Genomic DNA, 27,387 nt, shown 5'->3' on the forward strand with positions numbered 1-27,387 from the left:
CCAGCCCTGCTGGCGCTGTGGTCTTGGACTTCTGGCCCCTAGAACTGTGAGAAAATAAACGTCTGTTGTTTAAGGCCCCCAGTCTGTGGCATTTTGTTATGGCCGCCCTAGCAAACGAATCCCTTCTAATAGTACGGCCCTAAAGCCCCAGGGCCATAGCCCGTTATCATCCACTGACTCATTCTGCCAGCTTTCTCGCAGGAGACTTGGCCCTGCAAGAGGTGCTGGGAACATCTACGTAGCAGGGACCGACTGGGGTTGGCAAGCCAGGATGGCTGTGCCCATTCTACAGACAGGGAAACTGAGGTCACCCCTCGGGTCTCTTTCCTGGTGAGTGGTGCTGCCTCTGCCAGACGTCAGGCCTTCCCTCCCAGCCCACCAAGGTCAGTGGGCGCTAGATCTTGCCCCAGAGGCACAGAGGGTTGCAGGGCCGTTTTTCCCCCCAGTCTACCACAGGGATTCTCAGGGGGTTGGATTCAGTGTCAGAGCCCCTGGGAGCTTTTAAAAACTCTAACCCCTCTGGTCTGCTGTTGACTTTCTGTGAGTTCAGCCAGGGTGATTGACAGCCGGGTGTGTCTGGAGAATGTGACCGAGAATTGGGGTGGGGATGGGGAGGAGGGGAGAAGGCAGGTCCCACAGGGGCCTGGGTGGACATCCAGACTATCTGTGGCTTCTGAGCTGCGGCCGTGGAGTGTGGTCAGGGCGAACATCGTCCAGCGGGAGTCAGCAACCAGCAGAGAACCAGATCGGGGGCACACCGGCCCCACACTGTGATCGGGTGGGGAGCCCTTCGCGGGGGCGCTCTCATCCGTCTGGGTTGGGGTTGCCATGTGCCCGGCGATACGCAGGCACAAGAGCAAGGCTCGATGTCGGGTTAGAGTGTGTTTCGGCAGCTTCGGTGGGGAAGGCCCGTGCTGTGGGCTTGCTGGCCTGGCGAGGGTGCTGTGTCGCTCGGAGGGTGTTTGGCGGGGCCAGTGCCGGGGTGGGTCAGTGGTGGGCCTGCATCACCCGGCTGTTGAGGTTTGTGCAAATGACGTCAGGCTGTTTGCTAAGCATGGTCCTGCCGTGGCTTTTGTTGTGTTTCCAGTCACTGGGGGGGAGGGGCGGGGGCAGCGTTCAGTGGGACAGTGCTTGTGACCTTGCGAAGGGGTGGTGGCAGCGTCCATGCAGACAGTCACAGCACAGAGACATCCGGCCTCTCGGGTAGAGGGGCGTCTGTGGGGCTCTTGCCGGCTGGTCTGTCCTCCTGGGCTGTGGCGCTTGGTGTTTTTGGTTACCAGCGCTGGCCGGGCGGGTGCTTTCTGTCCGTAGCTTCTCGGTGTTTGCAGTGACCACACAGACTTCGATGGGGGAAGGGGACAGAGGTTGCCGTGCTAATGGTTTGTGTAGCCAGGTAAGAGCTTCCTGCCTTTTATTCGTAAAACAGCCTGCAGAGGAAACACAGCCAGGCGTGCCTCCCAAGGCTGACGTGCCCCGTGTCCCGTGGTATCCTGTCAGGGACTCTGCCCGGTGTTCCCGGGCTGGGGGGGGGGGGCGGTACATGACTGAACCTGGCAGTTGATCTTTTTCAGCCATTGCTGCCCCCCAGAGGGAAGGCTGCTCTGGCTCCTTTCTCTGGCTCGTGGGCAGGGGTGGGGCAAGACAGCTTCTACTCTCCCTGCCAGGCTGCTCTGTTCCAGCCTGACCCCTCCTGGTCCCCTCTCTGCAGAGGGCAGCTCCCCCTCAGCCTTGTGAGATTCCACTCTCTTGAAATGACTGTTGAACTCCTAGTCATTCTTCAAAGCCTAACTCCTCTTCCAGAAAACCTTCCTTGATTGACTTCTCTCCCCACCCCCAAGTCATCTCTGCCCACTTGGGTTTCTGTTGGCCCTTGTGAACAATATGACATCCTGCCTTCGTGGAAAGGGATGAGGTGGGGAGAAGACAGATGACAATCAAGTATCCAAATCAGTGTGCCTTGTGCATTGAGATGTGGTGGTGGGAGGCTGAACAGCCAGGAAGGTCCACTGAGGTGGCCCAGGCAGAGTGGCTTTTAACTTAGCTGGAGATGGAGGTGATGTGGTGGAAGCCAGTGGAGCAGTGGGGTCGGCCTTTCGGGGAGGGAGCTGGCTGTGAACTTCTGAAGGAGGCGACCTGGTTGCCTGGCTTGATGGTGAGTCTCTGGGACTGGGTGACTGTGGACAGGGCCCGGTGTGCCAGGCCCCCCCAGCCCTTCCTGGTGTTTCTCTAGGATGCTGGTGCTCTGTCCCCAGGATCCCACCCAGCCCTGCGTGGGGCTCCCGGCAGCCAGGGTGCCCGTCTGTCAGAAAGATGTCTGCAGGTGTGCCTCAGGGTCCTAGCCTGAGCTCTGCCTGCTTTGGCCAGTTTCGCACCAGTTAGGAGAGCAATCGAGGCCTTTGTCCCGGGTTCCCCTTTCAGCTCTGACCCGATGCTCTTTGTGTCGAGGCAAGGACAATGTGCCCCATCTGAGCCCCAGTGGGAAGTCCAGGGTTTGGTGGTACTGTGTAGCACCCCACCTACAAAATGGGGTTAAAGATATTACATACTTGTTGGGGGGAACACACTTCTTACGAAGCTTACGGGTGATGACACCGGGAAAGTACTCAGCAGCGGGCCTGGCCCTGAGTAAGGGCTCAGGAAGGATTTGCTGCTCCTGTCCTCCCTCAGGGATCTGGTCTCATGATGACCTGCCTGACCATACTTACCAGATTGAGCGTTACGGGGGGCTGCGGATGATCTCTCAGACTCCCAGCTCTGACATTTATGCGTTCATTTGGCTTGCAGGCTGCGTCCCGTAGAAACCAGGCCTTTCAGGGTGCCAGGTGTTCAGGGATACGCATGACTGAGTGCCTGCCCCACGTGTGAGCTGACTGCTGGGCAGGGTCTGAGCCTCACCCTGTCTCCCCTCTGCCCCAGCCCTGTGCTGCATGCTCTCCTTTGTAGCTAGACCCTGTTGGCTTGCTCAGAAAATGGCTGCCATTCTCCAGCACCTGCTCAAAGGATGAGGTTGCAGGTTTGAGAGCTGAGGGCCTTTGGCCCAGGGGTTGGTTTCGATGGCTAGGTCTCAGAGTCCTCTGGGAACTGGTTCACAGTGTGGATTTCAGGCCTCGTCCCAGGTATTTGCTTGGTCTGGCATTGGGATTGGCCTGTGTGTGTTCACAAGCCTTGTATGTGGGTTGCTTTCGTGTAGCTGCTGGTCCACAGACTGGCGTTGGGAGACCATGGATCCACATCGAACAGAGAGGAACCCGAGACCCGGGGCGGGAAGTGGGGACTTGGCCAAGGCTCCAGGCAGAGCTGAAACCTCAATCTAAGACTTGAGGACTCCAGATCCAGTGCTCCTCACTGTCCAGCATAGCCTTTGAGGTGGTTCCTCTACCTTCGCTCCTGTCAGACTTGGGACCGTGGCCCAGCCGAGTGATCTGTTCCCCAGGTCAGAGAGCAGGGTGAGCTGCGGCTGGTGTTGGCAGCTGTGGGGTGGGCACGGGCAATGAGACTGTTTGCACAGCTTCCCCTGGACTGGCCTCCCTCCTCCTCTGGTGGGGTGTGTTTGTGCCCAGCGAAGGGTGTGTGAGGGGTGTGTAAGGGTGTGTAGGGGTGGCTCCCGGCACGGAGGCAGCTGAGAATGCACTTCTGTGGGGCAGGGGCAGGGGCATGGCAGCAAATGGAGGACAGATGGAGTCTTAGGTCTCACCTCCCTTATCATCCATTGACTCATTCTGTAACCTCAAGACAGTTTCCCAGGCTTCAATTCCTTATCTTCGAAGGGGCTCAATCATCCATGGCCTGCCCACTGCCTAGGTTGCTTGGAGGATACAGTAGAGTGAGGCCTGCAGAGGCTTCCTGGAAGGGAGAAAATCATGTCTGAGATGTAACACAAGGGGAAACTCCCCTGCAGCGCTGGGGGCAGACAGAACTAATCAATCACCACTCTCTGTCCTCTGAATCTGGACAGATTCCTTTGCCAAAACGGGGCTTTAGGCAGTCTTCCCGATCAATTGGAGCTGGCACTTGAGACATTTTCTAAGAGATCTAGAAGGGGATGCTGAGTCTGCAGCTGGGCCTACCTTGTGTTGAAGGCTTCGGCTAATGATACCCTACTTTTCTTCCTGTCCTAGGATGGGAGCCAGGAAGTATCAGGGCCCTGGGTCGCTGTGGCTTTCTGGTCTGCATCTGTCTTCGGACCCCTTTCTTCCCTTCCCCCTTTCTCCTCCCCTGTACCTCTCTCCACAGTTGGCACTGAAGGGAGTTGTGGTGCTAGGTGCAGTGGATGGTCTATAAGGAAAGTAAGTCAAGTGAGACAGAAATCAGTTAATAAATGGAGGCCTCCTTTCTTTCTCTCCCTGGCCTTCCCTTAGTGGTCTTCCAACACAACCAAGCTGCCTGAGGCCAACATTGCCCCCTAGTGGTCAGCAGTGAGAGGGCACTGACTGCACCACGGCTCTCCACCACTCCCTTTCTTCCCTGACAAGCCGTGACCCCCACCACTTCACCTCCATCTTCGATGTTGGCTTCCTTTTTGACTCCTTCTACACTTCTCCTAACTCTGACAGGTATCATAGAAAAGACAGCAGAGCATAGGTGATGAAGGCCACAAAGGGGCACTAGACCGGGAGCCAGAGGGGCCGACTATCGCCTCATTCCCACTGCTAGCTTACTGTGTGACCACGGCAAATGGGCTTAGTTTCTGCCCCTCTGTGGGCTTAGTTTCCCCATCTGCGCTATAAAAAAGTTTGCTTTTGTTCATTGTTTCCCAAAAGGGGTGTCAAAAGCTTTTTAGGCAGGACAGTTTTTCACTGCACAGGACTGCCCGTGCATTCAGGACATGTGGCATCCCAGGGCCCCCAATCATCGTGCCGACCTGGAACTCCCAAATGCCCCCTGCTTGGCCTCCATAGACCAGGGGGTCTTGAGATCATGTCTGAGGTGGATGCTGGATGCATTGAATTCACCCAGGGGCCCTGGGAATCGTCCTCCCAGAGGCCAGACTGGAGAGTCACAGGGGGATGGTGGCTTCAGTGCTGGGATCTGCATTCAGCCACTTACAGGCCCTACGTCATCCAACAAGTTTGAACAAGACTGTGTGGTTCTTAGGTGAGGATGGAAGTAACCTTTTCCCTTGGGCAGCAGATGTGGGGTGAGGCGCTCTGGGCTGCCTGTGCTTTGCATGCACGTGAGTGCACACGCCCTCGTGCCCCTGCCTCGTTCCTGCCCCTGACTCCGAACCCACCTACTGCCCAGCCCCTCTACGCCAGCAACAGCGGTTTCCGGCGTGCTGCCCTGTTGAGTTGGCCAAGAGGGAGGCTCTTCACCCCGTGTGCAGGTGTAGGACCTAAGGCTCAGAAAGGTGATGGGATTCGTCCTAATGAAGCAGCCAGGTCAGGGCTAGGACTCGGTCCGAGTTCATTTTTCTTGTCATTATCGCCAAGGCAGTTTGTGGTTTGTTTTCGTCTCCTAGTTATCGAGCATTTAGCATGTGCCCAGGGCTCTAGAGTGATTTTCCCAGTCATCTCTCACACACACACACACACACACACACACTGCCCGCTTTACAGATGTGGAGGTCCCAAAATGCATGCCAAGGCCGCCCAAGTGGGCATAGCCAGGATCCAAGGCCACTTCCTCTTTTTCTAGAGCCTCCCCCCATGCCCTCCATACTCCTCCTATCCCCTTCCCAAAGCCCCCCAGCCCCAGGCCATTGCCGGGCCACGCTCAGTAGTAAGGGCTGGCCTGAGTCGTGCTGACAGCCAGGAGTGGGAGGGGGCGTGCTGGGCTCTGTGCCCAGGAATGTGTTGGGAAATTCCACCGCCGTCCCACGCTACCCTCCCACGCTGGGAGGGAAGAGTTAAGAGGCTGCCTCGTCCCTCATGGATCACGGAGGCCTCTTCACTCCTTTTACAGCCTGGGTCTCCTCAGGAAACTGCCTGTGGGCCCCCCTCCCCCTCCATCCTCAATTTTTGCCTTCTTTGGTCCTCTCTCCCCGTGAGGCTGCACCGCCCCACCCCCTGCCAGAGCTCTAGCTTCCCAACAGGGGAACACTTGGAAGTAGGAATTGAAAACTCGCTTCTGAAAACACACAGCGTCTAGCTGCTCATATGCACGGACCAGCATCCACGGGCTCTCGGCACGTAGGGAGACAGCCCCTGGACAGAGAGAGGTGAGGAGGCCCGTGTTCCTGGCAAGAAGACTTTCGCCTCTCTCTTATCCCAGCCTACAAGTTGGCGGGAGGCGAAGACTCCACCTGGACCTCCAGTCGCCAGAAAGAACCCTGATGGCAGCGGGAAGAGGCTCAGAGCAGGGCTGCGGGCTCTCTGGGGCGAGAGGTTTTTCAAGGCCGTCTCATCGAGTCCACCCGCCAGCTGGTGTTTGCGTCTCCTGCCATCCCACCAAGCAGGCTGTGTTTGCATACCCCTCGTCACAGAGCCCTCACTACCTCCGAGGCTGCCTGGGACCATCTTGGGGCAGCTCTGGCTGTCCCGGGGCTTCCTTAGGATAAAGGAGCTACAGTCGCAGCTCCCAGACTGGGCCCTGGCTCAGCTTCGTGGGACCTCGTGGAGTGAAGCTCACCCCTCCCGCTGCAAGTCACAGCCCTTCATACCCCCTGCCTCCCAGACTCCCCTTCCTCCCAGGCTCCCCCACCAGCACATTGAGGCCAGACATCCTGAATCTGTAACTGTGTGGCTGCGGCTGGCTAATCTCAGACAAAACTTGGCATTTGTGGCCTCAGTTTTCTTGTTTGAAAAAAGGGAAGTATGACTGTGTGATCCCAGAACCTCCCCTCCCCCATTTTCTAGGATTCCATGGAAAGCGATTATCCAGAAGGTTCTAGAAACATCACATAGGGGAGATGGCCTGTGCCCAGTGTCTGTGTTTGACAGTGAATCTACTCACAGGCCAGTCTTTTGGGGACCAGTCCCAACAAGACCTAGTGTTAGAATGTCACAGATTGAAGGGCCTTCATAGGCCCCTCCTCAGAAGGGTCTTCCCTAGATTTCTGTTGGCTGCTAGATAGTTTCGGGTTCCTTCTCACAACACGGAAGGCCCATCATGATCTGATCATAGCCAGGATCCGAATCTGAGGACTCTGCCGTGAGAGAGTGCTGAGTGTTGAGTCCCGTCTCAGCTACCTCTCGGCTGCACACCACAGACAGATCAGGAAGCCTCTCTGACCTCAGTGGTCGAGTCTCCCCAACGTTTAGATGGGGGTCAGGGTTGCTCAGATTCCATGGGATGAATGCAAGTACCAGGTGCATCTTAAGTGCCCAGAAACCGGAAAGCCAACAGGTGTTCCTGGGAGAGGGGCGGCCTCTTCTGCCCTCAAGGTTCAATTTTGGTACCCCCTTTCCCCAGAGTGTCTCAGGATCACCTCAGGCACCAAACAACACTCACGCCTTCAGGTTTTATTGAGCATCTGCTGTATACCGGAGGCTGAGGGTACAGTGATGCATTCACGAGCTCTCTCAAGGCCCAAAAATGAGGAAACAAATGAGGAGACAGCATGGGGGCAAGCGAGCGGTCAGGGCATGCACTGAGCCCCCCTTTGTTGCTGTGTCCTGGTTCATTGGTGCTCTCTGATGTTTGATAAAGTGTAGCTAGCCCACTCCCAGGCCCTCTGCGTTCGAGCTGTCCCATTTCTGTTGGCGTTTACTAACACCCTCTGGCTGGCAGCAAAGGAGTGACTGTTTTCCTGTCCCCAAGCTGAGAGGAGATCTGGGTGAAGGGCCTTGTGTCCTGGTGGGGTGGAGGGAAGGAACCTACAGTGAGTGGCCTGCCTGGGCCTGCAGGTGGAAAGCCTGGGCCTGCTGCAGAGCTCAGGGGTGGGCGGGAGTTGGGGAGCAGAACCATGTGAGGTTGGAACTTTGGCAGCCCACATACCCAGGAGGGTGAAGCCCCGAGCACAGATTCTAATACGGGGATGAGCTCTGTGTGGAGAGCAGCCTGAGCCAAGTGTGGCCCGAGGCCTGGCCCCAGGCCTACGGGGTTCACATTCTCATCCTGGCCTGTCAACAGTTCTCAGTATGACCCAGGTTCGCTCGCCTGACCTTGAATTGGGTGCAAGATTTCAAGTCAAACATTACCCAGTGTTTGGTGGGCAGAGTCCAGGACTGGGAGGAGGATATGAGGGTCCCGGTCTGGCTCTCTACCATCTTGCCACTGCAGCTGATAGGACCCTTCTCCCTCATCTGTACATGAGAGGCTTAAACCAGGGGTCACTAAGCACCTTTCTGCTCTGACAGCTTGTAATTCTGGTTTATTCTAGTTTTGCAGGACGTTGGCAGAGGAGAGGTTTTTGGGGAGGAGAGTGTATACAGTATGAAGCATAATGAATCTCAAAAACTTATTGATAGTTCTGAACATTTGGATGTATTAATAGAAGTCTGGGGTCTAGAACTAGGGAGGAGATGGTTTTGTCACCACAGCAGGCAAACAGATAGGCTCTCAGAGAAAGAGGAACAAAAAGCAAGATGACTTTAACCATGTGTTCTTCCAAATGGCAGGGCCTGTAGCAGTGTGCCACCCAGAGGAAGCAGGATTCCAGGGAGGGCATGAGATTTACCTGTAAATATTTGGCGTTGGAGAGGGTGGTGCTGGTGAGCGGAGGTCATAAGGAGAGGTTCCAGCTCAGGCTAGGGAGGAGCTTCCCAAAGGTCCGGAACTGCCCCCAGATGGAATGAGCTGGCCTGTCTTGGATGGTAGGGTGTTTCCTGTCATGGGAGATACGAGAGAGCAGGTGGACAGTCACCTGGCAGGCTGGCTGTCCTTTGTCCTTTGGAGAACTGGACTGGATGATTCCTGCTGGTTCTGGATGGTTGCCCTTCTGTGAGCTGGGTTCAGGTCCTAGCCGGCCGACTCCTGGAGCATGACCCTGGGATAGTCACTCAACCTCGCCTGCCTCAGTTTACTCATGTGACAGGAGAGAGAATACCTGTGTGCCCCTCGGGCTTGTTGTCCAGATCAGTTGCGGTGATGGCTGTGGAGTGTCCTGTGTGGGGCCACCACAGATGTGAGCAAGAGATGAGTATCATTTCTTCCCCTCTGCATTGTCTGCTTGCCACCGTGCTGGCAGTTGGGTGGGGGGCTGGGAGGGAGGAACCCCTCTCTCTCAGCTCAGGCTGACTGATCTATATAGCTAGCTTTTTGCCTTTAGGAATCTAGTCTTTGGGGGCGACAGAGTGAAGAGTAAATGCTGAAACAAGATAGTAAAAGCTGGTGTGAGTGTTCACACCAGCACGAGCTGAGACAGACAGCACCAATCAATCATCGCATTCGTCCTACTGATTTTGGATATGACCTCATAATCCTTACAGACATGATGACGGCTGGTACTAACTGTTAGGATCTGGCCTATGAGAAGCTCTATTTGCTACCTCTAAATAAAGGAAAATAATCATTAATGCCATTTTTGGTCAGCGCCAAGCAGGTGACTCAGTAAATGCATTAAGGGGAGTGTATGTGCTGGCAGGGAGTAGGGATTGGGACAGCTGTGAGCTAAATTAAATTAGGCTGGGATGGCTTCTTGGTGGAGGTGGTAGTGGGCTAAGTCCAGGAGCGGTGAGAGTAAGAGAAGAAGAGAGAAGCAGCAGGGGCGTTCCAGGCCATTGGCCCTGTGTCAGCAGAAACCCTAGTAGTGGTGGTGGGCTGGGAGTCTGGTCACTGATCTGCCACCCTTTCACTTTGTGGCCCTAGGTAAGGCTCATTCCCTTTGTGTAAGGTATGGAGCGTGTGTTCATCTCATATCCTTCAAGCTGTTAAGAAGCTCTAAAAAACATTCCTGCATCCCTCACACACACGCACGCACACACACACGCACGCACACACACACAGACACCCTTCTCCCCAAGCAGTGGGTTCCTAATGAATGCCTTGTTGGTGGCAGCATATTAAAGTGTGATCCAAATGACTCAGAAATCTGGGGGCTGGAAACAGTAAGTACACCAGGATAGCTACTGCGGAAAGAAGCAGGATGTGGGCTGAGTGGGGCTTGGGCTCGACAGATCCCTGGATTTCCAGAGGCTGGAGCATTTTCCCTGAGGTCAGCAGCAGGTTTGGGTCCGGAGCAGCTGAGCTGGGTATCTGGGCCTCGGCATCATTTCAAGGCGCCCTTTCATTCTCAGCCAAGAGGGAGGGGAGGCTGGGTATGGGCAGGGGGGCTGACAGGTTCTCATCTATTTATAGCTGGGATTTAGGGTCACGCGGTCCTGGGTGCTGGGATGGCCTGATGCCTGGCTTTGCCAGCCAGTCACAGGGCGGCTGGCCCCAGGGTCCTGCACATTAGCAGGTGTCCTAATGTGAACCCACAAGGCTGGCCTGGGCTCTGGCCAGATGCTCCACATTCCCTCCTGACTCCCAGCAGGCCTCTGAGGGGCTGCCAAATGCCGGCTGGGATCGAGGTGGGGAGCAGGGCGGAACAGAAGGAAAGAAAGGGCTTGTGTGAAGGCAGCTGGTGGGGCCGTCCCAGCTGACGGTTCCGAACTTGCAGGGTTGAGAGAAAGTCAGGGTGCTAAGGGCAAAGGTCCCAGAATGGGTACTAGGACTCATGGGTCCCGGTATGAGTGTCACACTGGAATGAGAGACAAAGAGAGAGACCATTGGCCTACTCAGGCCTTCCTCATCCTTTGGACACATCTTTTCCCCTCCTACAATGCTCAGCACCTCAGAGGCTAGTTAGTTAATTTCCACTGAGACGCACAGCCACCAACAGGATTGGGGAACTTGTCTTGACCAATCAGCACATCTGCACCCTTTTTGCTCTGTTGGAAACTCAGTTAAGGCCGTGCAGAGTTTTTCATAAAGAGAGCAGCATGTCAGGGTAAGGAGGGTCAGGGACCTTAATAAGGACTGCATAGCCTGGAAGAAAGAAAACATGGGCTGGAGTCATGACCTAGGGGAACTCATCCAACCTTTTTGGGTCATAAGCTCCTCATCTATGAAAATGGGCAGAACTCGCCAGGATGCTCTAAGGACCAGATAAGAGAGTGTGCGGATCTGCTCCGTAACATGATACAAACAGGAGGATGGTAGCAGTCATGTTCCCACCTTCCGCCCATGCACCCCTGTGCACATGTGCCCTCAGGTACTGGCTTACCTGGGCAGGGTGGGTGTGAGAGACTCCCTGACCTCCCTGCCTGAGGCCGGCTGCACTGCCCACCTGCTTTTGGGTACCCCAAACTCAGCATGTCCAAAGTGGACCTCCTTTTACCTTTCACTCCGTACCCCCAGCCCTGAACCAGGGAGCGTGCCTCGATTTTCCCTTCTTCCTTACTCCCCCAGCCCAGCTCTCACTGAGTCTGTTCACCAGAACTTAGATCACAATAGGTCAAATCCATTTGCTCCTCTTAATTTTACTTCCTTCTGCCCAGAGGCCACTATGTCACGTTGGCCTATGGGACAGCCACTCATTGGGCCTCCTGCTGCCATTTTGTCCCTATCTCCACGTGGCAGCCAGAACACAAATCCATTTTGTCACTGTCCTGCAGAAACCCCCCTCCGTGGAGCCCCATGATCTCAGGGCAAAGGACAACCTTGACACAGTGGTTAGAAGTCTGGTCAAGGTCTGGCCCCGAGTACTTCCCTCGCATCCCTCCTGGTCTCCCCGGACCCGCACTCCAGCCGGCGGAGCCTCTCTCAGTTCCCTCTCTTTGTGTTCTGATCGCCTGGGCCTAGCTCTGGGCGCTCCCCCATCTCACTAGATGGCGGGGACCCCATCTTTCTATCGCCACTGTATTCCCAGGTGCATGATGCAGGTTAGCATTGAAATAACTGTTCAGGAAAAAGGAAGGTGTTTATATTATATACTCTCTGGGCAACGGGGAGTTCTCCATACTGATATCCAGGGTCCGGAGGTCTGGAAAGAAGCCTCACCCAGAGCAGCAGGAAGCCCGGGTCCCGAACAGGCCTGTTCCTCTGAGGCCTCAGTCTCCCATCTGTACAACAAAGGATTAGACCAGATTCCCTCATCTAAGGGCCTTTTTAGTTCTAATGGTAGGACAGAAGAAAGGCTGAGGCTGCTGTCATGGACGTTGCAGCGAGACAGACCCGGGTTCAAATCTTGACTTTTATCATTTGTTGGCCCGGTGATCTTAGGCCTCATTGAACCTTGGTTTCTTCGTCTGTGAAGGGGATGGAGGTAAACATTTCTGCTGTCTCGAATGTCAGTGCCTGACACTTAGTGCACACATAGTAAGTGGGGGCCCCTTCCTTTTTAGTTTACAATCTGACAGTGAAACGTGGCAGTTCAAATCACTCATTAAGAAAAATTCTTTTTCCCTCCTTATCTTGTAGTGTTGAGTATTTGTAGAGAGGCTGCTGGTCTCCTGGTCTTGCCCTCTGCTCTGCCTCTCCTGAGATCCCGGTCCCCCTGCTCTGTACGCAGGGCAGAGAATTGTTGGTTTCCTGGTAGTGCCACGTGACCGGTCCAGGTATGTCTCTGGAGGTTAGAGGTGTGACTCTCGGCAGCGGGGTCCCCCCACCCCAGGCGGGCACTAAATGAGGGCCGGAGAACAGAACTGTCCGCTAACCTCTCTCCACATCTACGAGGTCGGCTGCCCACGGGTCTGGGCCAGGCTTGGCCCAGAGTGAAGGTAAGCCGAGGGAGGGCTGAGCCTGACCGCCATTCCTTTTTTTTTTTTTTTTTTTTAAGATTTTATTTATTTTTTAGAGAACACGAGCAGGGGTGAGGGGCAGAGGGAGAGGGAGAAGTAGACTCCCCGCTGACAAGGGAGCCCGGCTTGGGGCTTGATCCTAGGACTTCGGGATCATGACCTGAGACGGAGGCAGACGCATAACCGAGTGAGCCACCCAGGTGCCCCTGTGACACCCGTTCTAAATGGGAAGATGCCCGAGGCGCAGGAGCCAAGAGCCAGACAGAGGCAGGTATCCGTGCAGATGCTTTCCAGACACCCCATCACAGGGGTGGCCTTGTGTTCGACCACAGCTGCTTGCCTGTGCGGACTGCAGAAACGGGATGTGGAGGCAGTCGGGGAAGGTCTTAGATAGTAGAAAAGGTGAAGGACAATTCAGAGGGTTGGAATGGGGACCATCCAACGGCCGTGAATATCTGCAAAATGAATAAAGGCACGAGTGAACAAATGAATGAATGAGAGTATAATCTCCCTGCCTTTAGAAGCAGAAACCTCTGCCAGGCCTCAGAAGCACAGCCTTAACCCCCTTGGCTCAAGCCTTATCAATTTTATTAGGTGGCTAGAGTAGAGAAAAAATCAGAAGGAAGCCATAAGGTTAAGCTCAGTGATTCTCAGACTTTCCACATCGTGTTTCCAGCATGCATGTTGGAGAGCCCAGGCTTGCTCCCCATGTATGCCCAGGTTACCAGCTATGGCATGGCTAGGAGAAGCTGCAGAGGCCATACGCTTGCCAGATTTGTTTCTTACCCATACTGAGTATTTAACTATCAGGATTGTTCTGGTTATAGGAGACAGAGTGCTGACTCAGAGTCACTTCCTAGTAGAGGAATTTATTTGGTCACATAAGTGAAAATGTGGGGTTCAGGTTCAGTTGGATCTAGGAGCTCCAACTCTCTCTCTCTCTCTCTCTTTTTTTTTAAGATTTTATTTATTTGACAGAGACAGCCAGCGAGAGATGGAACACAAGCAGGGGGAGTGGGAGAGGAAGAAGCAGGCTTCCAGCAGAGGAGCCTGATCTGGGGCTCGATCCCAGGGATCCGGGATCACGCCCTGAGCCTAAGGCAGACGCTTAACGACTGAGCCACCCAGGCGCCCCAAGGAGCTCCATCTCTCAACTCTACTTTCCTTTGTGGGGGAGGGGGTACCACTTCCCTTTCATACGGGTTCTTCCCAGCCAATGGGAAGAATGGCTCCAAGGCTTCAGCTTAGCAACCACAATAGGAGAAGAGCATTTCTTTTCCAGTAGCATCAGGGCAGCTTATTGTGGGACTGACTCTGGTTGTCTGGATTGGGGGGCGCATGTTCAGCTCTGAGCCGATTATGATGGCTGGGAAACGGGGGCCTCGGATTGCCCAGGACTAGGGCATGGTGCTTGTGGAGCAAGAGCGTGTATGTGGGTTCAGCATTACTGACCTATGAGACCTAGAATGGGAAGGTCTTGTTCTCCAGAGAGATGGTAGAGGGATGAAAACTCCTTGTGCCCACTGAACAGCTCCTCTTTACATTAAAAACCAAATCGTCCTCCAAATTGGGATTTTTAAATGTGGTAATAACTAATTATCTACCACACCTTTCACCTGTGCCCTTTGCCACACAGAGACCTGCCGATGTGGAATGCTAAGAGCATCTGCTTCCCCCACGAGCCAACATGACTGCCGGTCACACAGGCGAGGCTTTGGGGTCAATTCTATGCAAGACGTCTGTGTTGAGCAGTCTCTTGGGTGTGGGGAAAGATGGGTGCTGCTGTGACCCCATTCTACCCACAGGGACGCTATGATCTATGACAAGGATCTGCAGGGAGGTTAACGTGTAGTCGTGTGATGGTGGTGGGCACCCCTGTCTCCCAGGAGTAAATTGGTTTGGAAATAGCACAAGTTTGGATAGAGGATTCTCTCTGTACAATGGAAGGGTTGGGTTTGATTATCCATCATCTGTGATCAATTGGTAGTGACTGTCAAGAGTGCTGTTTTGGAGAGTCCGGAGCTGTGCTCTGGCTCAGCAGGAAGGAAGCCTGGGATTGATTAGCAGTGTCTGCCACGGGCAGAGGCAGTGAAGTGGTGCTGTCCGTCATAGGAGCCATGGCTGTACTCTTTATTTTTATTTTTTAGCTTTCTCATTGTAGATGTGAATCAACAGAACAGATGAGGGCAACATCAGGCCACATCCTGAGAAACAAATGTAAATGTGGGCTTGCCTGGGAGTTAACTTGAGAATTCAGAGACCCGTACCGTTGGCTGTGTGTCGTCGTGGAAGTCATTTTCCCTGTTGATGTTCACTCCTTCTCATCTGCAAATGGGACAGATGATCCAGTCCTGTGAACCAAGCCGGATTGTTACGAGGATCAGATGAAGTGAGACATGTGAAATCATTCCGTCTTACTTAGAATTATAACAGCAAGTGTTAAGTGACACTTTCTGTTCCAGGCACTGTTCTAAAGTGCTTTACTTATCCACATTTCATCCCCAAAACAACCCGATGAAGTGGTTGCTATTGTTAATCCTCATTTTAAAGAAGATGCCACTAGGCTCGGACATTAAGTCACGTATCCACACAGCAGGCTTCGAACCCAGGCAGCCTGGATCTGGCGGCACTGTGCTGCATCCCTTCGTTGTGGTGCTTCTCACTGTAAACTGTGTAAACGTGATGCACCTGAAAGGGAGAGAAAGAAGCAGCCCCTCTAATTCCTTTCTTGCTCGGGAAATGTCCCACTAGTCCACTCCCTCGTTAACATCCACGGAGGTGAAATCGGTCTGCTCTGGTCTGTGTATCGACCTTTGAGGGCTCGATGACACTTCTCCAAGACCTCGCAGGCAGTCAGGAAGGGAAAGCAGTGCAAACCTAGGGGTCAGCCCCTGATTCCCAGTCAAACCGCTTGGGTTTACCTCCTGGTTCTAGCACTCCCTAGCTGGGTGACCTCGGGCAAGTTACCTATTTGCTTTGAGCCTTGGTTTTCTCATCTGTAAATGGAGATGATCATATCTGCCATGTGGGATAATTGTGGGGAGTAAATAGGATAACATCAGAGAGGTACCTGGGTAATACATTAAATACTCAGTATGGGTCATGGGGGTGGGGGTAGGAGTGTGGGTGCAGAGGTTAAAGGGACCTGAAATGGTAGGCCTGGGCTGCCCTTCCCAGGACTGGGCCAAGGACCGGGGGTTTTCTGCAGCATCATTTAGGATGCTGCCCTGGAGAGCTCTGAGCAGATTTCCCCCCTCCTAGATGGAAGCTAGCACCCTCCACCCCCAGCCCCCAGATACGGGGCTCGCTAACCTTCTGGAGTGTGCCTCTGCTCTCACAGGCTCTCCCACTGCAGACAGCTGCCGCACCCCTGGTCCATGCTGCCGCAGCCCCAAACCAGCCAAATCCAGAGTGAGCTAGTCTGCAGCCTGCACTTCCTGGGGACCTTTGAGGCTTAAACAATTACAATAAAAGGAGCACCGTCAGAAGCGATTCTGATAGTAGGGTGAGGCGTCTGAGAGTGTGTGCAAGTGCCCTTGTGCTTGGGCTAGATGAAATAAGCAAAGAAGTAATTGACAAGCTCATTGATGACTTGCTTTCCCGTCATTCAGTCTGAGTACGTACGTCCCCTTTGTTGGCAGTGGGGCTTAGTAACCCCATTGTGAAATGGGACCTGGCAATCTAGGGGGAATGTGTGAAATATCTAGATTCCTAGGCTGGGGGAGGATTCCAGACAGTGGACAGTAGTGGCTGCTTCATCACTTGGGGGCTTGTTTCAAATGTACGTTGCTCCCAGAGATGGATTCAGGGCCTTTCGTAGGGCCCAGGAAATTGCGTTTTTACCAGTTTCCCCAGGAGATTCTGCAGCAGCTGGTTATTGAACCCGACCTTGGGAATATTGAATCTCTTCTTAAGAATATCCTTGGTTCTCCTAGATTTTTCCTGGGCTCTCCTCTCTGAGCCGCCCCCACCTCCAACTCTCGGAGCAGCTGAAAGACCCTGCCAGCTTCCCAGAGCTCCTGCTTTAAGAGTTTGTAGAGATGAGCCTCTGCTTGTGTGTGAGCTCCTCATCTCTGGAGGTGTGCAAGGAGCTCCTGAGCATGCTTGCTCCGGATTGGGGCCGGTGGGCCAACCAAGAGCAGAGTCCCCCTTGGTGCTGTGATCCTGTGATCTCATTGCCTGGAGAGGCTCGTCTTTTATAGCAGGAGTCCATTTGCAGAATGGAGGACGATGAGAGAGTATCAGAGCTGGAAGGCAGTTGTTCACCCGAGGCCTCCTTTTCTCCCCTCTGCAGGCAGAACCTTACCTACAGGCTCGCTGAGTGGAGGAGACAAGCTGAGCTGGCTCCGATGGGACTGGCGGCCAGCAGCCCCCTTCCCCTTTCCGCAGGCTTCTCCAGATGATGGTACTGAGGGCCTAGGTCTCAGTGCTCATGGTTTTTCTGTGTAAATATAAAAGGAGACATCTATAAGAGTTTCATTCAACAAAGGTGGGGTGAAGGAGCACCTGCGGGCCCCAGGGACCCTAGGACACGCCCCATAATCCCCTGGCCTTGGGTTCGGAGCCCCCCCTGCAGGGAAGTGATGCTAAAGCCGTAGAGGGTGTAAGTAGAGCAGAGGGCGTTCTCAGGCAAAACTTGGGAGGGCAGCACCTGGAGGACATGGCACAGGGAACAAAGTGGCCTAGCAGGGAAGGCTGGGTGGAAGCAGGGTGGAGTGGTGGAAGGTGGAACGCTGTGTACGGAAGTGCAGAGGTGGGACCATTCAGGGTGTTTGGAGAAAGGGGTGGGTAGGGGCAGGGCAGGAGGTCATAAAATGGCAGGAGCAAGTAGGCCCTGCATGGAGAGTCCTTTTGGGAGCCTGCAGAGCTCTTCCAGGTCTCCTGAGGGAGACTTCGATCCTTCGGGGAAGAAGGGAGGCAGAAGTCTTCCTCCTTGGGGCCTCTTTAAGATATGGAGTCCCTCACTGGTCACAGCAGCTCCCCAGCGGTGGGAGGGCTCACAGGCCAAGACATTCTCCCAAAAAGAACTCATTCCCCATTGAGGATGGGACTGGGATTCTGAGTGTCATTTCAGGAATGCGATTTTATGGAGACCCTGGCACTAGGAAGCTGGGCTCTACTCCTGGCTGGCCGCATTGCTTCTGCCTCTGTTACAACCTTTCTGAGCCTCAAGTGTTCCCATCTGCAGGGTGGGATGATAGTAGCTTCTACCTTGAGGATTGTGGTGAGGTCTGAAGGATATGCTGATGAAACAGACGAGAGCACAGACTGGACACATAGTCATTGATCCATGAAAGCTGTCTGCATTCTTGGGTGTGGGAGTCCCCTGTGTGGGGTGTGCATTGACAGCCTCTGTATAAATCCCAGCACAGAGGAAGTCACCGCCTTCATTAGAACATTCTTCCTTGTATGGGAAAAAATGTGACTTCCACCCATTGGTATCTGGGATCTGCCCTTGGAGCCCCACAAAAGAAGTTGCTGTGTCTTTTCCTCGAACACCTTCAGAGATGTGCGGTGACAGTGGCCACAGCCTTGGGACCAGACATCCTCATCTGCTTTATCCAGTCAAGGGCACCGTGGAGCCAGGTCCCTGAGTTTGGTGCTGGGTGTGCCTCCATCCCTCTGGACCTCCTGGCCTCAGGGCTGCTGGTCTGGGGACGCCCTCACAAGCATCCTGTGGGGAGAGCTGCTGTCGCCTGCTCTTTCCCCTTGGCCTTCCTGAGAACGGGGTGGAGGCCGTAGGGAAGCTCTTCTTCTGCAAGGGAGTGGTTTCTGCCTGCCAGGAGGAGCCCCTGACTCATAGGAGATGTTTTCCTGTGAGAAGGGAGACGTGGTTATATCACAACTCCCAGGGGAAAGACAGAAGGAAGTTGGTTCATCGGAGCATCCTCTGTCTTCCAGAAATCCCAGTGTGCTATTAAAAATAGCAGACGTGGACCCCTGTTTACGAGCACGCTCCTGCACTGCCTCATTGGGCGGCCGTGCCGCGCATGGTTGGGGGAGGACAGGTCATACCCTGGGTTCCTCGTGCCTCAGACACGTCTGATCCAGCAGCCTCTGCCTTTTGAATCTCGTGCGGAGCCTGTGGAAGCCAAAACCGTTATGACAGAGGCCAGGCGCTGTTGCTATCCAAACAATTTTCCTGTAGAGCTCACTTGTTCTGGTTTTATTATTATTATTTTTAAAGATTTTAGTTATTCAAGAGAGAGAGAGTACAAGCAGGGGGAGCAGCAGCGTGAGAGGGAGAAGCAGGTCCCCGCTGAGCAGGGAGCCCATCACGGGGCTCAATCCCAGGACCCTGAGATCATGACCTGAGCTGAAGGCAGATTCTTAATTGAGCCACCCAGGCTCCCCTTGTTCAGGTTTCAGATGTAGCCTTCAGCTTGGAGATCGGCTTGACCAGTCCGCTGCGGATTCGAAATGGTACCTAAGCAGAGAGGAGTGGATTTGGGGAAGACGGAGAAGCTGCGACTCCTGCTGCACAAAGGAGCTGAGGGTGGACCGCAGAGGCAGAGATGGGCGGTTCCAAAGACCCTGAATCCTGGCTGGCGGGGGGGGGGGGGGTGCACTGTGTCAGAGGGCCGCTTTGAGGGGGCAGCGGTAAAGATGATGGCTCCAGGGGTGAGTAAACTAAGGCCCTGAGGGCCAAATCCAATCAGCTCTGTTTTTGTAAATAAAGTTTTATTGGAACCCAGCCACACCCATTGGGTTGCTTGTGGCTGCTTTTACACTCCAGCTGCAGAGCTGAGCAGTTGACTTTCGCGCCTTAATGGCTCAAAAGTCTCAAATGCTACTACTACTTTTTTTTTTTTAAAGATGTTATTTATTTATTTGACAGAGAGAGACAGCCAGTGAGAGAGGGAACACAGGCAGGGGGAGTGGGAGAGGAAGAAGCAGACTCCCAGCGGAGGAGCCTGATGTGGGGCTCCATCCCAGGACCCTAGGATCACGCCCTGAGCCGAAGGCAGACGCTTAACGACTGAGCCACCCAGGTGCCCCAGAAGTCTCAAATACGTCTATCTGGCCTTTTACGGAAAACGCTTGACAGCATCTGATGATTTGAGCTGTGAAGGAAGGGTTAAAATTCAGCCTCTGTTAGAGCAAGACCAGGAGGTGGGAAGTTTCTTGGAAAAGGCCTCCCAGACAGACTGGCCGAAGGTGGTGTCACTCGTGTGTTGGTGCTTTATTTAATGAGTGGGAAAGAGCCATACTGATCGTTCCAATCACCTGGATTTCACAGAATTATCAAACCTTAAGGCGAAGACGGATGTTGGACGGTATCCAGTTTGACTCTTTCATATCCATATGGGGAAACTGAGGCCCGGGGAGGCAAGGGACTTGCCTAGGAGCATACAGTGGCCGCTGTCAGTCTCAGATGGAGGCCAGAGCACTTGCTTCGGCTTGCTGTTTACGGCACGTGTGTGCTCACGCATGCGCACGAGCGAAACTCTGAACAGCAAAACGGCAGAGAGGTGTTCGCCTCTAAAGGGCAGTTGCTTCTTTTGTCTCTTCCTTGTCCATTGCCTGAGCGTTTGGAGAAGCGGGGCCGGGATTCCTGCTTTGCCCTATATAAGGAGGCTGTTGTCCCCGCCAGGCCCATCCCATGGCAACAGGGCTAAAATGGAAACAGGGAGCTCTGTTTAAGGCAAGCTCCTGCCTCGCAGCTGCCTCCCGCCTGCTGCGGGTGGAGCACTGTCTGCGAGCACCTGCCCTTCCTGCCGGAACCAGATTGGAATGCAGGCACTGGGGGCCACAGTCCTGAAATGGACCCTTTGTGGGGTCGGTCCCCCCAGCTGCGTGCCACCTGTGCACCCTGCCTTGTGTCCAGGGCCACGGGGAGTTCCCCAGAGGCAGCTCGATGCAGGCGGAGGGTCAGCCAGAGACTTTGCCCTCTCTGAACCTGTTTCCCCCTGTGGCCAGTAGGAGGTTCAGAGACAGTTCTGCCCAAGGATTCTTTTCCGTCTGTTGATCTGGAAGTCTGGCACCTGTGCCTCCCGTGGAGAGGCTCTGAAACCAAAAGAGCTTTGTTCTGATTCTAGCACAGAGGTGAGGTAGTATGGCTGAGGGGTTCAGGTTGCTGGGTTCCCATCCCTGCTCAGTGACTTACTTAGCTGGGTGTCTCCAGCGGAAGTCAGCAAACTCTCTGGGCTTCCACTTTTCTCATCTGTAAAATGGGGATAAAAAGGGAACCTCCCCCATGAGGTACCCGCAGCTCTTGTTTGGTTAAGGCATAGGGGGGTGGTTGGACTAATGGCTGTCAAGGTCTTTTCCTGCCCGGGGTACTGTGGGTCTGATTCCAGCTCCAGCCTCTCAGGCAGGTGTCCCCACTTTCCCATTGTGGACTGGGGAATTTCCAAGCAGAGGACACTCCACAGCTCTGGAAACCTGATCGGGAGATTAGAGGCCCGGAAAAGGCAGTTGAGGAGAAGGGAGCTGTGGGGAGTTTCCAGGGCACTGCAGGCAAATGTGCGTCCGGGTGTGGCTGCCACATCCCTGCCAGCCAGCTCCCTGGGGTGCAGCGGTCCAGGAGGGGCACGGCCTCTGAGCAGGAGGAGGTCGCCGCATCATGAGGCCTGGGATACCATTCCGACAGCCCCACCCCTCTGCATTTTTCTGCACGATCATCCTTCTTGTCTTCTGTTTGGGGATGATTTTTGGAGGGGATATAGGAGAAGGAAGGAGTCTCTCTCTTTTTTTTTTTTTTTTTTTGAGCAGTATAATACAGTGATTAAGAACCTGGCTTTGGAGTCGGATGGCCCTCAGCCAGCTAGGGAACCTCACTGGGCCTCCTCAGCTTCCTCCTGGAAAATAGAAATAATAGCAGCTGTGAGGATTAAATGACAGAATGTGTGTCAGCTCAGCCCATATTCCTGCACAAAATAAGCTCAATCCGTAAAATCTGAGGAGTGCCTGTTTTGCGCCAAGATATAGTGGAAAACAAGCCAGACTATTTTCTAGCAATCGGGAGCTTCCAGTCTAGTGAGGGTGGACAGATAACACACCCGCATGAACAGAACGGACAAGATCATTTCAGACAGTGATAAGGATCATGAGGAAAACAAGACAGAGCCGTGTAACGGACAGTGTGCTGAAGTGGGGGAAGAGTGGCCACTTTCTAGAGTGAGTGGTCAGAGAAGGCCTCTTTGAAGAGGTGGCATCTGGTCTCAGTCTCAGGAAGGAGCCTGCTATGCAAAAATGGCTTGTGCAGAGGCCCTGGGGCAGTTACCGACTTTTGAGTTGTAATGTATAGAAGAGTGGCAAGATAAGGGGGGCACGGCGAGTGAGTCAGAAGTGGCCAGAGAGGATGCTGGCAATGTAGGTGAGGGCCTTATCAGCCATGAGTGTTTGAATTCCATCCTAAGTGCAATAAGAGAGTCTTTGTAGAGTTTTGAGTAGAGAGTGGGGTAACAGGGTCTGATTTCCATTTTCTAAAGATGATTTTTGCTACTGTGGGAGAGACCAATTTGGGGTGGGATGGGTAAGTATGGAAGTGGATAACCTGCTAGGCGGCCCTGTTGGAGTCTAGGTAAGAGGTGTCGGTAGCATGGCTAGTATAGTGACAGCGGAGATGGAGAGAGTGGACAGGACGGCTGATGGATTGAGTGTGAGGGAAAGAGAGGTATGCCAAGTGTTGCTTCTAAGTAGTTGGGTGAGGGTTTTGCCGCTTACTGGCACGAGGAAGACTTACTTGAAGGAGAGCTGGCTTGGGTGGAAATAAAACTCCATTTGAACATAAGGTTGAGGTGCCAGTAGGTTGAGGTGCCAAGAAACCAACCAAGGGGAGATGTCAAGGGACAAGATTTGAAAGGGCTCATTTGCCGGAGTAGCTGAGGACACGGCTAATGTAGGAAAGGAACCAGTTGTTTTGAGCTGACACAGCCCAAGTGCACATCTAATGGGGGCTTAACCCTCTCCCATCCCTAAGCTTCTGGATGAGCCTTAAGGACCTCCCTTACTCACTCGATAGCCTTGCATGACCCACATCCCTCCCCCGGCCCTTCGTGGGCTCGGGGCTGCTCCAGCCACTCCCCTGGCGACTCCTGCCTCCTCTCCGGATGGCGCACAGGTGGAACCTTGGGTTCTGTTGTATGTGGGGCGGAGCCCAAGACAGCTGGAGCCAGCCAGGCACTGTGTGAAATGTTTTCTAACTGAGCTTCTTAACCTTCATGTCCACCAACCCCAGGGGTTAGAATTTAGGGGCATCTGGGAATTTGGATAGAAAAAACATCTAACCTCTAAGTGGATTTTTTTTGCTAACCTCTAAATGAAATTTAGAATTTCCATTCATTATGAACATAGATGTAAAACCGTGAAAATATTAGTGGGACCTGTGACTTTGTCACCAGTGCAAATCACAGATATTTACGTATCGCATTACAGTTATTTCAGTTATCTGGAAATATTTATGTTCATTGCAGTTTGAAATTATGGGTAATTATAGGGGCGCCTGGGTGGCTCAGGTGGTTGAGTGTCTGACTCTTGATTGCAGCTCGAGTCATGATCTCAGGGTTGTGGGATTGAGTCCCGGCGTCGAGATCCACGCTGGGTGTGGAGCCTGTTTGGGTTTCTCTCTCTCCTTTTCCTTCTGCCCCTCTCCCCCTCCCTCTCTAAAGAAAAAAAAGAAAAAGGGAAATTACAGGTAGTTATTATACTTACTGCTAGAACTTATTATTTAACCTTGTAATAAGGAAGCGTGTTCTATTACCATAACACAGACTTATTCCTTTTAATATTTTATAAATGTATTTTGATATTATTGCTTTCCTTTATAATACTGTTTTATTTTATGCACTTTTAAAACATTGTACTTGTTTTATGCATTTATAAACATTCTGAGAAGTTTGTAGGCCTCACCAGATTGCCAGTGGGACCCAATGACTCAAAAGAGATCGATTCCTGCTTTACAAGCATGATCTTACCATTCTCATTTTATAGATAGAGAAGCTAAGTCTCAGAGAGGGTGAGTGTCTTGGCCAGGGTCACGCCGCTGGTTGAGTGAGTGAGCTGAAATGAATGCAGACCTTTCTGATTCCAAAGTCCGTGTTCTTAACAGGCCCATTGCTGCCTCCAAAGTAGCCCTGTCAGTTAAACCGACGACGGATTTAAACAGAATCCGCAGCACAGAAACCATTCATATTTTATATGAAAAGATTAATATAGCTTTTGCATTCCAGTCTCTAGTACACCTTTGTTTTTTTGTAATAGAAGAAAGTTTTCCTTGCCAGTGAAATGATTCAGCTTTCCATTGTGCCAGATCTTGGGGAGTGGGATGAGGGGAGGGGGTGGAGGTCTGAGAAGAGGCCCCAGGCCTGTCCTGTGCATTTGACTATTTCTCAGCCTTCCACTGCATCCCCAGTGGGTGTGTGATCAGAAACAGAGAAGCATCGTGACCCCAGCCCAGTAGACTTTCATGCTGCCTCCGGGGAGCTGCCTAGCTTACTGAACAAAGGAGAAAAGTGAGGCCTTGGGCCATTGGGTGGCCTGCTTGTAGTCACAGAGCCCCAGCCAATGGAGTTTTAGTTCCCACTTTTCCCCTCGCTGCAACCTTGGTCCAGTTTCAGTATTACTAACTGAGCTGTGTGATCTCTAGCACCTTACTTACCATTCCTAGGACTCCGTTTCCTCATCTGTAAAATGGGCTGGCCAGGGTGACTGTCTGCCTTTACAGTATCAATGAGATGTCTGTAAAGTGTGTTCTCAGAGGTCCTCAGGCAGGGGCTGGGTACAGAGGAGGGCAGGGACCCCCTTGCTGCCGAAGAGGTGAGAGAAGTTCGTCACCAAGCTCCCGCCAAGGCCGGGAGCCACATCTGACGTGTGGGTCCCGTCTCAGCTACCACCCAGGGCTTCCTAGGTGAGCAGTCAGGACTGGCTGACAGGGGGCAGACTCCCTGCCTCTCATCTTTGTCTCTCTGTCCCTTCCTCAGAGCCCCAGCACCAGACGTGGTGGCTTTATTTCACGCGCCTCTATATTTAATAAGCAGGACCATGACGAGATTTGGTGACCTCAGGGCCCAAATGGACTGTCTGCTGGCAGAAGCGGTGCTTGAGTCATTTCCCAGGGATGAGCGCTGGGCAGGTTTCCAGAAGCTGAATTTACCTTCCCCGATTTTCTGCTTTCCTCTTCGCCTCCCTGCCCCCAAGCTCCATTTTTGAGTTTCCAACATCATGGGCTTTGGGAGGCCGTGGACCAAGATAGAAAATGAAATAGTTATTCATTCACTGAGGCTTTCCATCCCCCTGCCTCAGTGGAGGCTCAGGCTCAGAGTGGGGGAGACCGTGGAGGCCCAAGACACTGAGTCAGGCCCTGGGGCTCCTGCCTGACTGGGGGCTCACCTATCCATATGCACTGGAGGATACAGGCTCAGTGACCCATGTGCTTGAGAGATGCAGGCAGAATATGATAGGGATTAAGAGGAGGGACAAGCTGGGACAGTCAGGGCAAGCTTCACAGGGGAAGAGGCATATGGCTTGGACCTTGGAGGATGGGTTGAAGCATGTATATGACCAAATAAAAATAAAACCTTCAAAGAGTAAAGAAGGACTTAAAATAGAAAATAAATATTCTCTGACCTCCCCGTCCCCAACCAACTCCTTGTTCCCATTTCTCTTGTGTCTTTGTAGCGACAATCTATAGTTCATATATTCATAGTATGTGAACTATGAATCTATTTTTCCATCCATCCATCATTTTTTATTAAAGGCACAAACAGGATCATAGAATGTTAACTTCCCCTTTTCACTTAGCAGCCCGTCTTGGCCATCTTCTCATGGCAGTGCACGTGGGGGCAGCTTGCTTCGATGGGCCATGTGGTCCTTGCACGTGGCTGGGAGGGCACAGGCAGGATGAGAAAACTCACAGTGTGTGCGAGGAGCTTTTGTGCAGGCCTGCAGGGAGCAATATTGCCAAGTGGTGGGGAACTGAGCCTGACCTTTGCGTTCGGAAGAGCTGGGGTTGAATCCCAGGTCTGGCACTTTCCAGCTGTGTGACCCCAGGCAAGTTTCTTCACCTCTCTGAGTTTCGATGTCCCCATCTTTTGAATGGAGCTAATAACGCTTCCCTTTGAGAGTGTCAGGGACTTTCAGTGAGAGCACTTAGGGCTCACAGAGGCACCTGACAAACAAGAACAGCCACCCGTTTTTTGCGGCTGTTGCTGTCGTGTGTCATATAGGGCAGCGGCAGTGGAGCCCTGACAGGTAGGGCCAGGTGTATGTGGGGTGTTTCTGAGCGACATTGGAAAAGAGGAGGGCCAACAGATCGATCTGAAGCTTAAAATAGCCTGGAAGTGCAAGAACAACAAGAAATAAATGGGTTCCGGATGCTTTTAAATCTTGGCATTTCCTGATCTCAGCTCAGCTGGTCCAGACAGCTTCATCAGCGTTTACTGCCGAGGCCGGCGGCGCGCGCCTCCCCTGGCCATGTCCCAAAGCTGCTTTCAAGAAAATCAGATCTAGAAACGTTTGGCTCTCTGGCACCGGGCCAGCGGGTCATGGATGTAGGTTGAAGATCAGGCAGCTTTGGGGTTTGTTCCATGTGTGTGGAAAGTTAAGGCCGAGGGGATGAGGTAAGAGGGGTGAGGGCGGGAGGTGGCTGCCCAAGAATGGGGTTATTCATTCACCACCAAGGATTTATTAAGCACTTACTGTGTGCCGGGTGCCAGGGATATAGCGGTGAGCATTAATAAAATGCCCATTCAAAAAAATGCTTAATTACTGTGATAAGCCCTCGCAGGCTCAGGACCTGGAGAAGGCTGCGAGAGGGTGCAGCAGGGCTCCTCAGGTGGTCTCCGGGGTTCAAGGAAAGCTTCCCCTGGGAAGTAAGAGTGAAGGACAGGTGGGAGAGAGAACTGGGCACAGCAGGTCCATGGGTGGGGGCGACGTGGCAAGCAGAGAGAACAGCACACGCAGAGACCCTGTGAAGGAGAAGACTCTGGCAAGCGCTGGGGTGAGAAGAAGGCCAAAAGTGGAGGTAGGGGTAGGTTAATACTGGGACAGGTAGGCGGGAGCCGGATCGCACGGGGCCTTCCAGGCCTCAGGAAGGGTTTGGGCCTTCACCTGGGAGGAATCAGGGGCAGGCTGGGTATTAAACAGGGCGCAGGGGGATCAGATCTGCATCTTGACAAGACGGCTCTGGCGGCTCGCGTCCAGAGGCTTGGAGGGGTGTAGAGTGGCTGCCTTTGAGGTGTGAGTGATGGCAGTGTGGACTGGGTCAGTGAAGGCTTAACCCAGTGACTGGGTGCTGAGGAAGCACCAGCAGCCCAGAGAGGCTGCAGCCGTGCCAGCAGTTGCTTCAGGACTCTCTGTAACCATAGTCTCACTAATGGTCGTGGTCTTTTGAGTACTTACTCTGCACCAGACGCTCCACAAAGCCCTTCTCCTTAAACCCTCGTAAGAATATCATCCTCTGTTTTCCTGAGCCCCAGAGGGGTCACATCACTCCTCTAAGATCACATAGCTCAGGGGCATCTGGGTGGCGCAGTCGTTAAGCGTCTGCCTTTGGCTCAGGGCGTGATCCCAGTGTTCTGGGATCGAGCCCCACATCAGGCTCTTCTGCTAGGAGCCTGCTTCTTCCTCTCCCACTCCCCCTGCTTGTGTTCTCTCTCTCGCTGGCTGTCTCTGTCAAATAAATAAAATCTTAAAAAAAAAAAAAAATCACATAGCTCAGTGCCCCACGGTCCCGCATGGTCCCTGGATCTGTGTCCTCCAGTCAAGTGTGACCCTTCTCAGGGTTCGCCCCAAACCCCTGGCTTCCGTCTGGTTGCTCCAGTGACTGTTGGCGTCGTTTCCA

The 27,387-nt window shown here is 53.3% G+C and overlaps 1 protein-coding gene and 1 long non-coding RNA gene across 6 annotated transcripts in view; both read left to right on the forward strand.

Moving 5' to 3' along the window:
• PPARGC1B (PPARG coactivator 1 beta) overlaps window positions 1-27,387 on the forward strand; it is a 108,889-nt gene that overhangs the window by 33,210 nt on the left and 48,292 nt on the right. The gene's annotated exons all lie outside the window — the stretch shown is intronic.
• On the forward strand, window positions 587-27,251 carry LOC130543708 (uncharacterized). 2 transcript variants are annotated; one of them, XR_008959216.1, is made up of 3 exons: window positions 587-778; window positions 3,191-3,433; window positions 4,119-27,251. It is a non-coding gene; the product is annotated as an uncharacterized LOC130543708 (long non-coding RNA). The 2 variants fall into 2 exon arrangements; XR_008959217.1 differs by lacking the exon at window positions 587-778 and having other exon boundaries at window positions 1,186-3,433.

Source organism: Ursus arctos, unplaced genomic scaffold (genome assembly GCF_023065955.2).
Source record: "Ursus arctos isolate Adak ecotype North America unplaced genomic scaffold, UrsArc2.0 scaffold_15, whole genome shotgun sequence".
Lineage (NCBI taxonomy): Eukaryota > Metazoa > Chordata > Mammalia > Carnivora > Ursidae > Ursus > Ursus arctos.